The sequence below is a fragment of the Chinchilla lanigera genome, unplaced genomic scaffold, assembly GCF_000276665.1.
Source record: "Chinchilla lanigera isolate Chin_1 unplaced genomic scaffold, ChiLan1.0 scaffold00089, whole genome shotgun sequence".
NCBI lineage: Eukaryota > Metazoa > Chordata > Mammalia > Rodentia > Chinchillidae > Chinchilla > Chinchilla lanigera.
The window spans coordinates 6088923-6105336 of record NW_004955490.1 but is presented as its reverse complement, the minus strand read 5'-3'; the positions used below and the strand labels follow the sequence as shown (position 1 = coordinate 6105336).

Sequence of the window (16414 nt, the reverse complement as noted above, 5' to 3'; positions counted from 1 at the left end):
GGGCAAGGAGAGAGACCACAGAGTTCCCTCTAATGCATGTTCCCTCAAGGTAGTGTGAGGAGCATCAGGTGGATGACTGCCTACATAGAAGCCATATCTATGTATTATCATTTGTATCACCTTGCATAAGCACGTACATTTCAAAAGATGAGGCACACATTCACATATTTGGAAATAAGCGCAACTTTCATAAGTGTGTGCCTGTACAAACCTTTTATTAGAACCTCAGTAAAATATCTTCTCTGCTCACCTAGTACCCCTAGGTTCTGGCAGTAAGGAAAGTGTATCCACACTGACCTCATAAAATTAATTACTACTCTCTCTTTTAAAAAACATGATAGTTACAAGCTTAATTAACCAGTGGTCTGAATCTCTGACTCTGGGTGCTATGAATGGAATGGAACTTCCCCTAACACGTATCAGTTGTCATTCATTTCATTCCTACCTCTTAATATTCTACTCAAACGTAGCCAGTGCAGTTCTATATGCTTTCCCCACCATCATTTAAACAGTTCTGAAAGTCTGTATCCTCCAGACCATCACTGATAGAGTGGCTGTAACTTCACATTCTAGTTTTTTCTCAACTCTGGTAAATGCATTTATCATCTTATTTGTGCCCAGTGAAAATGTATAATTTGCTAAATTAGTATAGATTATTAATTTCTTAAATTCTGCATGTGTTACTGTACCTCCACCACAGAATTACTGACACCACTACAAATGCTATGCAGCGTGCACATGCTCACTCATCACTTCAGGGCAGCGCACCAATATGTATTTCGTAACTGCTTTCATCCCAAAGATGATGAAGACACTAATGGCAGTAAAGACTTCCCTCTTGGCTATTTCTATTTTAAGTCCTTAACTTCTGATGACAAAACAGATTTCCCACATCTATTCTTATTTTCTGGTGATACCTAATTTGCAACTTTGGTTCCAGAATATCACTTCTCAGCCAAATATTTTTTCAAAAACATACCTTTTATATAATAGGAAAATTAGATACCTTTTATATAATATGTGACTTTGCCTTTTGAACCTCAGTTCTTTTACAGTTTTTGTTTCAGTACAGAGTATCAAATGTTGCCTACACTGGCCTTGAACTTCTAGGTTCAGGTGGCCTTCTTGCCGCGGTCTCTTTAGTGCCTGGGCTTACATGTGCACTCCACTGTGCTTAGCTCAGAGTAATTCTTAGTGTTTGTATCATTGCACGCCATGGCAGGGCCATCATAACTTTGTGGTACAGTCAAGTTTGTCTCCTCATGCTTCCAGTATTTCTTCCCTGCTCTTTGTGTCTTTCATCCTTCTAGAAGGTGCCTAGAGCTCCTATAGCACTTTCAGGCATACCAGAACTGCTCACATGACATCCTTCTCAGGCCTGCCATCTCTGCCTGCATTCTAGACCTTTTCATCTCACTCTTTTGTTAGTCTTCTTTAAAAAATAATGTTGCACTTTAACAAGTGTTTTTTGGAGTGAACTCTTTTCCCAGAGAAAGTAACATTAATTGCAAGAATGTTATAAAAAGTGATAGATCACTAGGGAACAACTAGGAGCAAGAAGACTTTTGATAACCTTTTAGATCACATATATGTGGCTGCCTACATGGAAAACCATATCTGTTTGTTAACATTTTTATTGCCTTGTGTAAGTGCATAATTATATTTAAAGGGTGAACCACACATTCACATATTTGGATATCAATGCAACTTTTATAAGTGCACTCGTAAGTGCATGTCTGTACAAACCATCCATTAGGATTTCAATAAAATGTCTTTTGTCATCACCCACTACTCCTAGTTGGTGGCAGTAGGAAAGTATATCCATACTGGTCTCATAAAATTAGTTACTATTTTCTTTTTTTAAAGTCATGCTAGATATAAACTAAAATAAGTCATGGTCTTAACTTTTGAATTAGGGCCCTGGAAAATTGCTCAAAGTGGAACGTACTCATCACTATCTATCATTTCACAACTTCAAAAACACACATTTAAGCCTCACTTAAATTCAAAACTGGCTTGGTTTAGACAAGACCTCTCTTACTGATGCTTTATCACAGAAAGCTACTTCTCTCACCTTTGATTAGATTCCTGGTCCTTGGGAACTCCAGGCTAGCACAGAAGAATAAGGTGTGGTGCCAGGTACTTATAACCCCTATCTTCAACCTTAAGGCCTTGCGCCATTTCTTATTATAGCATTTGTATTTTGTCTTTTTTTTTTTTGTCTTTTTGAGACAGGGTCTCGCTATGTAGTTCAGGTTGGTCATGAGCTCACTTTGTAGTCCGGGCTGGTCTTGAACTCACAACGATCCTCCTACCTCAGCCTCCCGAATGCTGGGATTACAGGTGTGCACCACCATGCCCAGCCTAGCATTTCTATTCTGTTTATGTTTTAACTCAGTGTATAGCTGCCTTAGTCTGTATTCGGATACTACAGAATACCACAGACTAAGCAAATGATAAACAATAGACATTTTATTTGACTACCAGTTCCAAAGGCTGGGAAGTCCAAGATCTAGGGATTGCATCTGGTGAGGTTTTCTTCTTGTATCAAAACATCAGCTGATGAAAGAATATAGGAGAGAGAAAAAGGGGACTGAATTTCCACATTTATAACCAACCTACTCTGGCAACAGTGGCTTTAATCCACTCAAGATGAAGGTACTCTCATGACCTAGTCATCTCTTCAAGGGCCCTTCTCTCAACACTGTTGCACTGGGGATTAACTTACCAACTCCCAGCTTTTGAGGGACACATTAAAACTGTAGTAATAGGGAAGTGTGAATAAGCCAAAAGATTACTAGATATTCGCAAGGGAAAATATGCCCTTTCAGAGAGGATATTTCTCCTTTTATTTGAACTACTTTAAAGCTCAGCAAGTTGTATAAAATTGGTAGCAGTGTAAATTATACATATATATATATATATATATATATATGTATATATATCCTTCTGTTGGAAGTTCAAGTGACTTTCCGCTCATCCACTGTGAAAAAAGCTAGTTTCTCATCCACTTGTACATTCTTTTGAACCTTCCCTTACTCCATAGAAATATGTGTATCTCTGACTACTCATTGAACTGGTTATACCATCTTACTAGCGCTCTCACTAACAATGAATTAAATAAAATCTTTAGCACTTGTTCATTTCATATGTGCATGAGTCATGATCAACAAGTAGAATCTCCTCCATGTAGGTTGAGGCTCCGTAGGAGCTGGAGTGGTCAGTGGCTTCCACTTACTCCCTGTAGTCTAGACCTTGAGCAATTAACTTAACCACTCTGTGCATCGGGAACTACCTATGGGCTAAAATAATAAGAATTCATTTTCTTTCTATAGTAATGGTTTGTCATAAGACAAAAATAGTTTATATATGAAAAAAATGTCAGAAGATAGAAAGTATTAAATAAACATACAGTCTTTAACTTCCTTCCTCCACCCAAGAAAAGGCCATCTATGCTTGAAGACTGTGATTCTTACTTCTACCTTATAGAAGCTTTTTTGCCTTCTTAAGCAACACTGCTGTCATCCTTCTCTGAATTTATATTGTAATGATATGTGAGTTTATTTGAGCAATATCACACAAATCATTAGTTAAAGGCTTCATGTGTGTTAACTTCATCTCTCCGGGTAGATTGTAAGGTTCTCCCCCTTCCCTTTGGAACTAGAGATCGAACCCTGGGGACTCTACCATTAAGCTACATCCCCATCCATTTTTATTTTTTATTTTGAAGCAGGGTCTCGCTAAATTGCCCAGGCAGAACTTGAACTTTCGATCTTCCTGCCTCGGCCTTCCTCAGTGCTTGGATTACGACGGTCCACCATCAAGCATGGCTAATTGTAAAGTTGTTTGTGGCCATGGCACTGCCTTAAACTTGCTGTGCATTTCCTGTTACATTTACTACTGTTAGGTTCCTGGTTGGATGGGTTCTTTAATTCAAGTGGAATATTTTTCTGATGTAAACACAGTACCTACCTGGCAAATGCTATGAACTCAATTGAAGATGATGATGGTGAGGTTGAAGTTGATTAGTACAATCACCATCAATTGAGAATTATGTGGTAGAAAAAATGATTCTGAATTGTTCTACCATTAGCAAAGTGATATGATAGCTAATTTTTATTAAACTATTACGGTGTTTGGCACTGTTGTGAACTCTGTAATGTAATGATAATCTACTTGAGCTTCACAACAACACTAGGATGTCTTATTCCATTTTACGAGTGAAGGAACTGAAGCACAGAGAGATTGAATAACTTACTCTAAGGTCACCCAGCTAGTGCATAGAAGCTGACGCTAGAGTTCAAGTTGTTAACTACTACTCTGAGAAGAGCAGCAATGAGATATGAAAGAGTTTTCTAAAGGAATATTACATAATTTTTATATGATGGTGTTTTTGATTGAGAGAATAAAGGATTACAGTAAGAAGGTAAAAATAAGGGATAATGTAAGATTTTAACATAAAAGGATAATAATGATAATGTCAGAACAGCTAGAGAATATGTGACTTAGGAAAGCCTTTTAGCATCTTAGTAAAATTGTCATGGTTATGAAATGAAATAACTTGTGTGACGTTCATAGACCAATGCCTGGCACATAGTAATCCCTCAGCAAATGATATTAATATTTTTAATTATTATGATCTGATTTTATTTGGTAATCAAAGTAGATGATGATGGCTTATTATTGTTGGCATCTGGGATTCTACCCTCACTGAAAGCTAAACAAATTAGCTCACCACTGTTTCGTGGATGATAGAAGAGGACATTAGACTATTAGTTTAAGAGTATAGCAGGCAAACTAAGCTTTGGCACATTTGCATTGGTTCCCCTTGCCCTGAAATTCCACAGGGATGACACAGAAGCACCCAGGCAGATGGTCAGCCTACCGTAGATTTGCATCAGAGTCAGCATACACTGACCTTGGGAAATTCATAGCTTTTATTCTAGGTAGTAAGCAAGCCTGCTTTTTGTCTAGGAAGAGATGGCCTCTGTTGTTTACATGCTGCAAACAGATTTCTGAGAAATGGACCAGAGGAAGAACAGCCAGAGCTTCACGTTCTTGGCATATCCAGCAAGGTCATGCTGGGATTTTCAGGGATGAGGGCAACTAAAACAAATAGCAGTGGTGGTGGTTGTGGTGGTAGTAGTAGGAGTAGTAGTAGTAACTACTATTTTAAACCAAAATTTAAAAAGATAATTTATATTTTTCCCTGTTTACATCCACCCACATCCCATACTATACTTTCTCACTATGGACCTTGAATTTGATTTTAAAAGAATTATGTAATGACTCAAAGAAACAGACTCTTCTTCTACTACCTCCTCTGATTTTCTCTTCCTGATTACAAACTGAGTCACTTACCGTTCTTGGTTCATATTTTACTTCAGCCTGAGACATCACACTTTTACTTTCCTTTTCTCTCCTGAAATTTTTGTGAAGCCCAAGAAGGCATGTTATTTTCCAGCACAACATTTCAGAGTGGAAGTATTGCTTTTTCTACATGAGTCAGAATAAAGTGTCACTTTAGGCAAGATGTAGCTTTCTCCAAAATGAGCTTTGAAAATTTATGATGAATATAAATTTCATTGGGCTACCAGGAATAGCCCAATGAAATCTATATTTTGCCGGGCGTGGTGGCTCACGCCTGTAATCCCAGCACTCGGGAGGCTGAGACAGGAGGATCGTTGTGAGTTCAAGGCCAGCCTGGGCTACAAAGTGAGCTCAAGGCCAGCCTGAACTGCACAGCGAGACCCTGTCTCAAAAAAAACAAAAAAAAAAAAAAAAAAAAAAAAGAAATCTATATTTTACTGGGTATTTAAATAAGCCTGATGCTACTAAATTACAATGTCCACTAGAAATACTTCTCTGGATCTGAGTGAAAACATGTTAGTGTAGAAAGAGAACATCGATGTTGACTATATTCGTTTCTTCGGGCTACCGTGACAAAGTATAACATACAAGGAGAGTTTAAACTACAGAATTTATTCTTTGCAGAACAAGTTCTGTTCTGCAGGCTACAAGGCCAAAAGTACTAACACTCTCTTTGAAGCTTCTGGGGAGGATCTTTTCTTGCCTCTCTAGTTTTTGGTAGCCCCAGGCTTCCCATGATTTGCAGCGACATGACTCTCATTTCTGCACCTATCTTTATACAGAGTTTCCTTTGTAGCTCTCTCTTGTTCTTGTGAAGAAGTCAGTTGTACTTTCTAAATGGTAGAACTTCCCTGAAGTATTATAGGATCAAGAGATGGAGAGTGGGGAGAGAGGGCGGGGGTAAGAGATGAAGAAAGGAATTGAGATGTGTTATGTATATCTACCAACTCCAAACAAGGACTGTAAATTTATGTACTGCAAAGAGGCCTAAAAAAAAAGAAAAGGGGACTAAGAGATGAACGGAGGGGGGGAGAGTGAAGGGAAAGGGGATGAAAAAAGGAATTAAGATGTGTTGTGTATACATACCAACTTCCCACAAAGAATGCAAACATTATGTACTACAAACATGTACTAATAAAGAAAAAACAGAAATCAGAAGACATCAGTTATACTGAATTAAAAGCCCAGTTTACTCCAGTATGACCTTATTTTAGTAGCTACATCTGCAAGAACCTTATTCCCATGTAAGGTATAATTTTGAATTGGTGGTAGGTAGGACTTCAACATATCTTTATGAGGACACAACTCAACCTGTAACACTGGTTATTGATGTACAGATAGCAAAACTGAGGCAAAAGGATATTAAAAAAATCTACCCATGACTTATGCTTTCTAAATTCTATTTAATTTTGGATTTGAGATGCTTGTCTTTTCCTTTAAGAACTGCTGGCACCTTTCCAACTTGTTTAATTCCTTGGATTTTTTTTATTTTAAAGAGAAAAAACAATAACAAAATAATAACAAGGAAGACAAAAACAAAACAACACAAAAACAATAAAAATAATACAGGATTTCAAAACAAAATAATAGGAATTAACAATGGTTGTTATATTACATATTGTTATCTTCAACAAAGTTGCTCAGATTACCAGATGTAAGAATGCAAGATTGATCAAATAATTAAAGATAATAACAAGTAATAAAAAAGAAACATTAGAAACTATACAGAGCTTCATTAAACAAGGTGGTAGGAATTCAACAATAGTTGTTATACTGTATGCTGTTGTTTTCAAATTAGTTGTTCGATTACCAGGTGAAGTACACAAAACTGATAAAGAAAAAAAATTTAAGCAATAACTCTTCCTTTTAATAAACCAATATACATCAGCAGTACACTTATCCCAACTATTCTTATTTATATATATTTTTTTCTTTTTTTATTTTAAAGAGAAAAGAACAAATACAAAATAATAAAAACACATAAACAAAATAACATAAAACAATAAAAATGATACAGAATTTCAAAACAAGGTGGTAAGAAATTAACAATGGTTGTTATAGTACATACTGTTATCTTCAAAGTGATTACTCAGATAACCAGGTATAGACATGTAAGTTGTTGGATTTTTTTTTTTTTTTTTTTTTTTTTTTTTTTTGGGCAGTGTTGGGCATTGAATCCAGGATCTCCACACTGACCTCTTTTTTTTAAATTTCATTTCATTTCATTTTCGACACAGGGTCTTAGTCATTACATTGCCCAGGCTAACTTGCAACTTGCAGTTTTCCTGCTTCACCCTCCCATAGTGCTGGGATTACAGGTGTGCACCACCATGCCTTCCTTGAGTTTCTAATCTGCTGTCTGTGTTGACTTTATTTATTTGCTTATTTATTCATTTTGGTGCCAGGAATTGAACTTAGGACCTCATGCTTGCCAGGCAGGTGTTGTGCTGCTGAGCTATCTGCCCTCTTTATTGACTTTAATATCTGACCTGTTGACTTTAATATCTGACTTCTTGCCCTTCTGAGTCCTGTTATGACCACTACAATGATACCACCTATGCCCCAAAGTATAGGCTCTGGAAGGTCGTCTCCATGTCTCTGAATACTGCAGGATAAAGACACAATTGACCTTGGAAGGCACTTCTGCCTTTGATTCAGAAGACTGAGTCAGAATGAGTCTCTTGGAGAATACGTAGATTGGTAGAAATTTAATATAGACACTATTCATATGTGCAAGTGTTTACTGCCTTGCAAGAGCAGGCAAGTCAGAGGACTATTATTTGAAATAATACAAAACAAAACTAACATTTGTGACAGTATTTTTTTAATATCATAAGGCAAGTATGAGCTAGTAAAACCTTTGGACCATTCTCAGCTTAAAACATTTCCTGGATCTGAGGATTTCTTCATGTTTCTCTGAGATTGTAAAATATGCAAGTGATTCAGAGCTTCCTTCAGTGGACTGCAGTTTCAAAAGGCAAACCTTCAGGGCAAGCAAACTTTCCCTCAGTTCACGTATTAACAAGAAAATATTTATCTTTTCATTTTAATTCAACTGCACAATGCATAGGTAAAGTATATATATATATATATATATATATATATATATATATATATACATATGTCTGACACTGAATGGACTTAAATGTTATATTATTTTCATATGCTTAGCACCTTAAAATCTCTTGTTGCATTTATATTCTGAAAACATCAACTACATAAAAGGAGAAATAATGATTAGAATTTGTAAAGTTGGTCCCTCATTTCTACCATAATTTTCAACCATAATTTTGGGTTAGAAAGAAAAACAGAAAGTTGGGAGCTCCAGGTACTTGGGAAGCTGAGGCGGGAGGATTGCTTGAGTCCAACCTGGAATATGGGGAGGGGAGAGAGGGAGAAGAGAGAAATAGGAAGAACAAGAAGATCAAGGAGAAGAAGGAAGAAGAGATGGGGGAGAAGGAGGAAGAGGAAGAGTAGGAGAAGAAGGAGAATAAGGAGGAGGAAGAGGAGGAAGAGAATTAAAATTAATTTTAGAAAATTAGACAAGCTATTGTGATTGAATAGAACCCCCAAAGTCTGAGCCATCTGAAAGCCTCTCTACAACTGCCCAATTTAGCATCTTAGTTATCCTTTCAAGTAAAAGTTTTTCCAGATCAATTCCCCATATTAAGTGCATATAGCCTTGCAGAGGGAAAAGTGACAGGGTACCATTAACATGAACTAACTCATTTAAAAAAGTATGTAGCTGAAAATTAAGACATGAAGCTAGATAATATGGCCTGGAAAGGAGGAACCTAGGAAAGTTAGAAACAAAACATAATCTAAGAGTTATGACTGAGATACTGTATGAGTGAGGTCAAAATCTAGAATAAGAAAAAAGATCACTGATATGAATGCAGAAATAGCTTAGAAGTGTGCCTAAAATACATGGATTGGTTTCACAGTAGATAAGTTTTATGTGAGGCACACTCCTAAGCTTTTTCTGTGCCTTAGGGTTAGGGTTAGGGTTACTTGCTAATATATATTGTATATACACACCTGTGCATATACATTACATATATATATGCATACATTCATAGATATACAAATATGTGTACAATTGATATTTATGTGTGTACCTTAATTCATTGAAGACAGAAGACCCATCCTATGGCGACTTGTGGCCTGAGTGGTATAAAGGGGAAGTGAAGAAGGAAGGATTGCTTCGTTTCATTGGAGGAGCTCCAGTTTTCACCTTCACCTTGGATATCCTCGTCTTCAGCCTTCCAATGCAGACTCTTCAGCCTCAGCCACAGCCCCTTCAGCCTCCTGATATGGACTCTCACAGGACAGTACATTGAGCTCCATCCTTGGACTGGATCCTTCTGATCGCCAATGTGCAGACAAACCTTTTGCACTCTATCACACCTGACTCTGTGCGTGGCCAGTAAGCCAATCTTGTAAATTCTTATATATTTGTACATCTTGTATTAAACCCATTTCTCTAGTAAGCACTGACTGATACAATCATTGTGAAAGGCCAGAATATCCCACAGTAAAGAGAGGCCCTCAATTTTAGGTGTCAACCAAGAGCAAATGTAGAACCTGTACTTGTATTTCTTCCTGACAGTAATGAGTAAGTCCCCATCCTCTTCTAGAGAGGTGTCAAAAAAGCCAGTTGAAACAAAAGTTCCAGTGGGATTTAGTATCTCTTCAAGTAATATGAAAATTCCACGTTTTGATAATAAATTACTAGGTTTTGATAATAAATTATTCATATCAAGAAACAGGATAATCCAACACTGAACATGAAAAGACACCAGCCACTAATACTGAGATGAAAAGGATGTTAGGAAGAGCTGACAAAACTTTTAAAACATCTATGATAAAAATGCTTTTATTCTTAATAACAAACATACTTGAAACAAAGAAAAAAAGAGAAAACCTCAGAAAATATATATCATAAAGTAGAATACAAGTCATAAAGTGAAATACAAGTCAAATAGAAATTTTTGAACTTAAAATATGATAATAGAAGTTAAAAGGCTCAGTAGATGGATTCAACAATAAAATGGAAGAGAAAGATTAACTGTAACCTAGACCAAAAAAATTTCACAACCTGAGCAAAAGAGAATAAATAGTGAAAAGAAAAAGAGCAGAAACTGAAAGACCCACAGACCTTTAATAAAAAATCTGATATGTATGTCGTCAGAGTCTCACAAAGACGGGAGAAAGGGAGCAGGGCTGAAAAAAAATACTCAGAGAAAGAGGATGCATGTCCAAATTTGTCAAGAAACACAAAACTACAGATTAGATTCAAAAAGATGAACCAGCCAGGCATGGTGGCACACGCCTGTAATCCCAGCACCTGGGAGGTTGAAACAGGAAGATTGCCATGAGTTCAAGGCCAGCCTGAACAACACAGCAAGACCCCGGCTTGGGGGAAAAAAAAAAAAAAGAGGAGCAGGAGGAGGAAGGAAACACAATCAAGATAAACTGAAATAAAACCCACAGTCACATCATAATTAAGCTTCCATAAAGTAAAAGCAAAGGAAGAAATATTGAAAGCAGCTAGGAAAACAAAACAAAACCTTGACTATGGGGAAAAAGCAATTCTAATGACAGCTGATTTCAAATCAGAAACCATGAAGGTGAGAAGATAGTGGCACAATATTTTTCAGTTTTTGAGAGAAAACGATTTCAATCCAGAATCTTACTCTCAGGAAAAGAAATACCCTCAGGGAATGAAGGAAATCAACACATTTTCAGATATGGACAAAGTAAGAGGATTTGTTGCTAGTAGACATAACATACAAGAATGGCTAACAGGTGTTCTCTCAATGGAAAGGAAATGATAGAAGAAGAAACTTGGATTATCAGGAAAGAAGAAAAACATAGTAAGAATTTTTATACAGAAAAGTAATATCGATAAATACTAGGCTTTATTTTTCTGCTTGAGTTTTATGAATTATACTGGACAGTTGAACCAAAGATATTAGACTCTATGATATGTGGTTCTAAATGTATATAAATTAAATATATAAATTGATTATAAACAAAAAATATAAAAGAACAGCACAGAAGATAACCTTTCTACACTTCAGCCTGACGGGTAAAATAATGACAGCACTAGAGAGTGATAAGTTATGCACCTGTAAGATCTCAACCAACCACTAAAATACACACGTGAAGATACACCACAAAACACTATAAATTATTCCAAACAAGTTTCTAATAAATATTCATTTAACCTACAAGAAGACAGGAAAAGAGATCAATGATAAACAAAAAAAAAAAAAAACAGGGCCCAAAGAGGGCACATCAGAGCCCAGCAGCTAGCAACTCTGAGTCCCAAAACGGTATCACTAAGAAGAAATGAGAAACGTAAACTTCCTTTTCCACTTCCGGATTTCAAGGCTCTGGTTGTTATGGAGGGAAAACAATGAGTGCTAGGGAAGATGATCGGCACTGGACGTGGTAGGTCTGGAGGGGAAGTGAAGGATTAGGAAGTCATTGAATTGATATATTTAGCTCTGCTTAAAAAAAAAACAAACAGACTAACAAATACGTAAGAGATGTAATAACTGGAATATCAAGAAAATGGCCCATTATTTTCAGAACTTAAATTTTATCAGGGAGCTGCAAAAATAACTTTATCAAAAAGTAGATAGAACTCAAACAACTTTATTACTTAGGAATTCCTCTGTTTTATGGATCTGGGCTACCTGAATTCAAGGGAAGAAGTTACAGATGTATGATAATAGAAACACTAGGAATAGATTTACAGAAGCTTTCAGACTAGAGTGGTACTTTTCAAAAGTAAACTGTACTACAGCTAGGTATCTGAATTTTGGATGTACTGGAATAACACACAAAAGTGAATACATTTGTGGTACTGTAAAAGCATCAAATCTAGTTTTGGGTTATAAAAATCTAGATGGGGTTTATCTTACAGACTATGGAAATTCCTACAAGAATTGTCCCAAAGAGAAACCACAAACATTAAGAAAATCCCAGAAAAACCCATAATAGGGACAATAGAATCTACCAGCTTAGTGTCAACAGGGCATGCACTGTCCAAAGTGACGTAAAACTCTTCAGCTACTGTATGATGAGCTGGTTATGTGGGAAATGTCCCTGGGAACAGAAATTAAAGGACTTGTGACTATCCCGACTGCTAAAACCAGTCTGTTGGATGAGCTCCCTGAGTCATGGGCTCCTTCTGGAAGCGGTTTCTGGAGTGAAACCCAGTGCTTCTGTAATTCTTTACTTGAATGGAGATAGGTTTGGACAGGAAGCGAAGTTTAAGGAAGTCATTCCCGCCAACTCATGAAGCTTCCCAGATTTTCCCATCATGGGATTAAAAAAAAACAAGTGAAAAAGTGAAATAGCCCAATTTTTGACATGTTCTCATAGTTTAGGTGATGATGAAAACTCAAATAATCCAGTGATGAACAAAGTTCAGAACCTAAGTGGAATGCCTTCAAGACCACTGGAAATTTTCCATTAAAGGAGAAAGTGTAAATGTACAAGTACATAGTTCAAATAATCAAAACGTTGACTTATGAAAGGCCACAAAAAAACAAATAAATGAGATGCAAAACAGGTAAATAGAAAGAAAATGTCCACAGTGAGAGAAATGCTAAGTCCTGTACAACCTGTAGAAAAGTGCAAAAAGAGAAACTGATTGATTGATGAACAATAAAGAAGCTGAGGAAAGTGCAATGTGACAAAATATTGTGAGTCATTCTATATTACTAATATGTACCAATAAACGTATGGAAGTCTTAATTTTTGAACAAAGTAAACAAGTTCCCACAAAAATCTAGCGGTATATAATGCCCAAATTCATTTTATGAACCTCATCAAAATTCTATCTGTTTAAATATATTCCACAAGTCTAGATCTTTGTTTTGGTATACACACACTTCCATGCTTGGTGCAAGAATCACAGAATTAGAAATTTTTATAGACTGACCTACAATTTCCCAGTTTAGCTTTACTGAAGAGATACAGATAGATACAAATTATCATAGCTTCATCATAATTTTCCTTTTGATGTTAGTATTTTAAGTTTTATATTTTTCCAAAGAATTTCAAAGAGAATTTGTTTGACCATCAGAGAAATAAAGAGAACAGACAAGCAAAATAAAATGGCATGATTTAAAGTGTCTACACCAATTCAAAGACAGAGATTGGCAGAGTAGATTTAAAAATATGACCGAATGATATGCTCTCTAAAAGAAACTCACTTTAAATGTAAACTACATGGGCAGACTGAAAGTAAAGCAATGGTAAAAGCATTCTATCAAGAAAACATTAGTCTATTGGTTTAGTGAAAGGAACAGTTAATGTTTAATTGTTTGATCAATGTTGCATTCTTATATTTGGTAATCTGAGCAATTATGCTGGAGATAATATGTTATTTAGCAACCATTGTTAATTTCCTATCATCTTGTTTTGAAATTCTGTGTCATTTTTTTAAAAAGCCAACATTAATCAAAGGAAAACAAGAGTTACTATATTAATATCAGATAATGTAGACTTTAGAATAAAGAAAACGACCAGTAATAGTGAGAAATATTATATAATGATTGTAGATTCAGTTCCTTAAGAAGAGTAACAATCCTAAATGCACATGCAATAAAGAGAGGATCAAAATATATGGAAGAAAAGCTGGTAGAGTTTAAAAGAAATAAACAAAAGCACAACTATTGTTGGAGACTTCAACATCCCTCTCTTAACAACTGATGAAAGAACTACATGGAAAATCAGCAAGGATGAAGAACTCAGCATATCCGGGCATAGTGCTACATACCTGTATCCTAGCTACTCGAGAGTCTGAGGCAGGAGGATTGCAAGTTCCAGGCCAACCTGGGCAGTTTAGCATGACCCTGCCTTAAAAATTAAAAATAAAAAGGGCTGAGTATGTAGCTGAGTGCAAGGCCTTGAGTTCAATCCTCAGTACCACAACATTTTTTTAAAATAAAGAATTCAATACTATTAACCAACAGGATCTAGTTAGCACTTATAGAACACTACAAACAACAAAAGCAGAGTATACATTCACTTCAAGCACTCACAGAATCCTTAAGATTAAATTATGCCCTAGATCATAAAGCAAACACCAGTAAATCTAAAAGAATTCAAATCACACAGAAAATACTCTCCAATCACAATGAAATAAAATAAAAATCAGTAACAAAAATTTCGAAACACTTGGAAACTGAACAACATACTACTACATAATCTATGAGTGAAAGTGGAAGCCTTAAAAAAAGTGGAAGCCTTAAATGAAATAAATATATATATAATGGAATGAAAATCTATGAAAGTGCTGGGGATATGGCTCAGTGGTAGAAAGATTGCCTAACATGCACAAGGCATCCCTAGCCCTGAAAAAAATGTATGCAGCATAATTTAAGAAGTCATGAGAGGGGTATTTATACAACTAAGTGGTTACATTTTTTTAAAAAGTCTCAAATCAATAACCTGAGTTCCAATCCAAAGAAGCTAGAAAAGAAAGCATGGTAAATGATAAACACAAAGCAATGTGAAGGAAATAATAAAGTTATGAACAAAAATTGATGAAATAAACAATAGAAAAACAAAAAAAGCAATGAAACAAAGACATACTTCTTTGAGAAGATCAATCAAATTAATAAATTTTGAGCAAGACTGATCCAAAAAGGAGGGTGGGACACACGAATTATCAGTTTCTGAGATGAAATAAAAGACGTCACTATAGACCTTGCAGACATGAGGGGATAATAATTGAATACTACAAACAAATCTATACACATATTTGACAACTTAGATTAAATGAATGAATTTCTTTAAAAACACAACTGTCTTAGTTTCTTTTCTCTCATTGCTGAGACAAAATACCCAACACCCAAAATGAAGGAAGGAAAGGTTTATTTAGCTTACAGTTTGTGGAGGTTTCAGTCCATACTTGCTGGCTCCGAGGCAGAGTGGCACAGCAACAAGAGCAAAGGGGGGAATGGCAGTGCGTGTAAACCTCTTTCCCTCCCTTATATTGTAAGAAGGCTACCCCCACCCAGGAGGTGGCACTCACATAGTCAACCTTCTAAACTTCTCACATTGACACAATAAACAACATCCTAGAGCAGGAAGGGCATGTCCTTTTCACCCCAGGATGTAGAAGGGCTCAGTCACTTAGCCAAACCTCTAGGCTCCTCAAGTTGACACAATGTATCATAACAACAACCTATCCTAACTCAACCAATATAAAATGGATTATGTAAATAAAAATATAAAAATTGAATTTGTACTTTAAAATTTCCAAAAACTTTGCTGAATTCACCAAAATCTACCAAACAGTGGAAAGAAGAAATAAAACAGTCCCCATTTTTATGAGATGATTTATCTACATAGAAAATCCCAAGGAATCTAGAAAATACTCTTAGAACTAATAAGTGAGTTTATCAAGGTTACAGAATTAAGGCAGACATGTAAATATCAATTGTGCACCTATTTGTATATTTATGTGTGTATGCATGTATATATGTACATGTAATGTATATGGACAAGTGTGTATATACAATATATATTAGCAATGAACACATGGACACAAAAATTAAAAATACAATAACACTTGGACTTGCTCAAGGAAAAAATAAAATTTCGATGTAAATTTAAGAAAACATGAATAGGCTGATGCAGGAGGATCACCATGAGTTTGAGGTTTGCCTGGGCTGCATAAGCAAGTTCAAGGCCAGCCTGTGCTACATAGTGAGAGCCTGCCTAAGAAAAGAGCAAAAAATAAAAACAAAAACAAACAAACAAAAACAAAACAACATGCATAGGGTCTGATTTATATCAAATGAGACACATATTGTATCTATGGATTGAAGTCTCAATATTGTAAATATTCATTTCTTCCCAAGTTGATATACAGGTTTAATGAACAAAAAAACCCAGTAAAGAGTTGGAGATGTACTCGTGGCAGACTGAGGGCTTTCAATGTACAAGGCCCTGGATTTGAGCCCCAGATCTACAAAACAAACAAGCAACCAGTAAAAGTACCTCAATAAGATATCTT

The 16414-nt window shown here is 35.9% G+C and overlaps 1 pseudogene; it reads left to right on the top strand.

The window, feature by feature from the left end:
* The first annotated feature begins 11939 nt into the window (after positions 1–11939).
* Positions 11940–12514, top strand: LOC102026331 (annotated as a pseudogene).
* The last annotated feature ends 3900 nt before the right edge of the window (positions 12515–16414 follow it).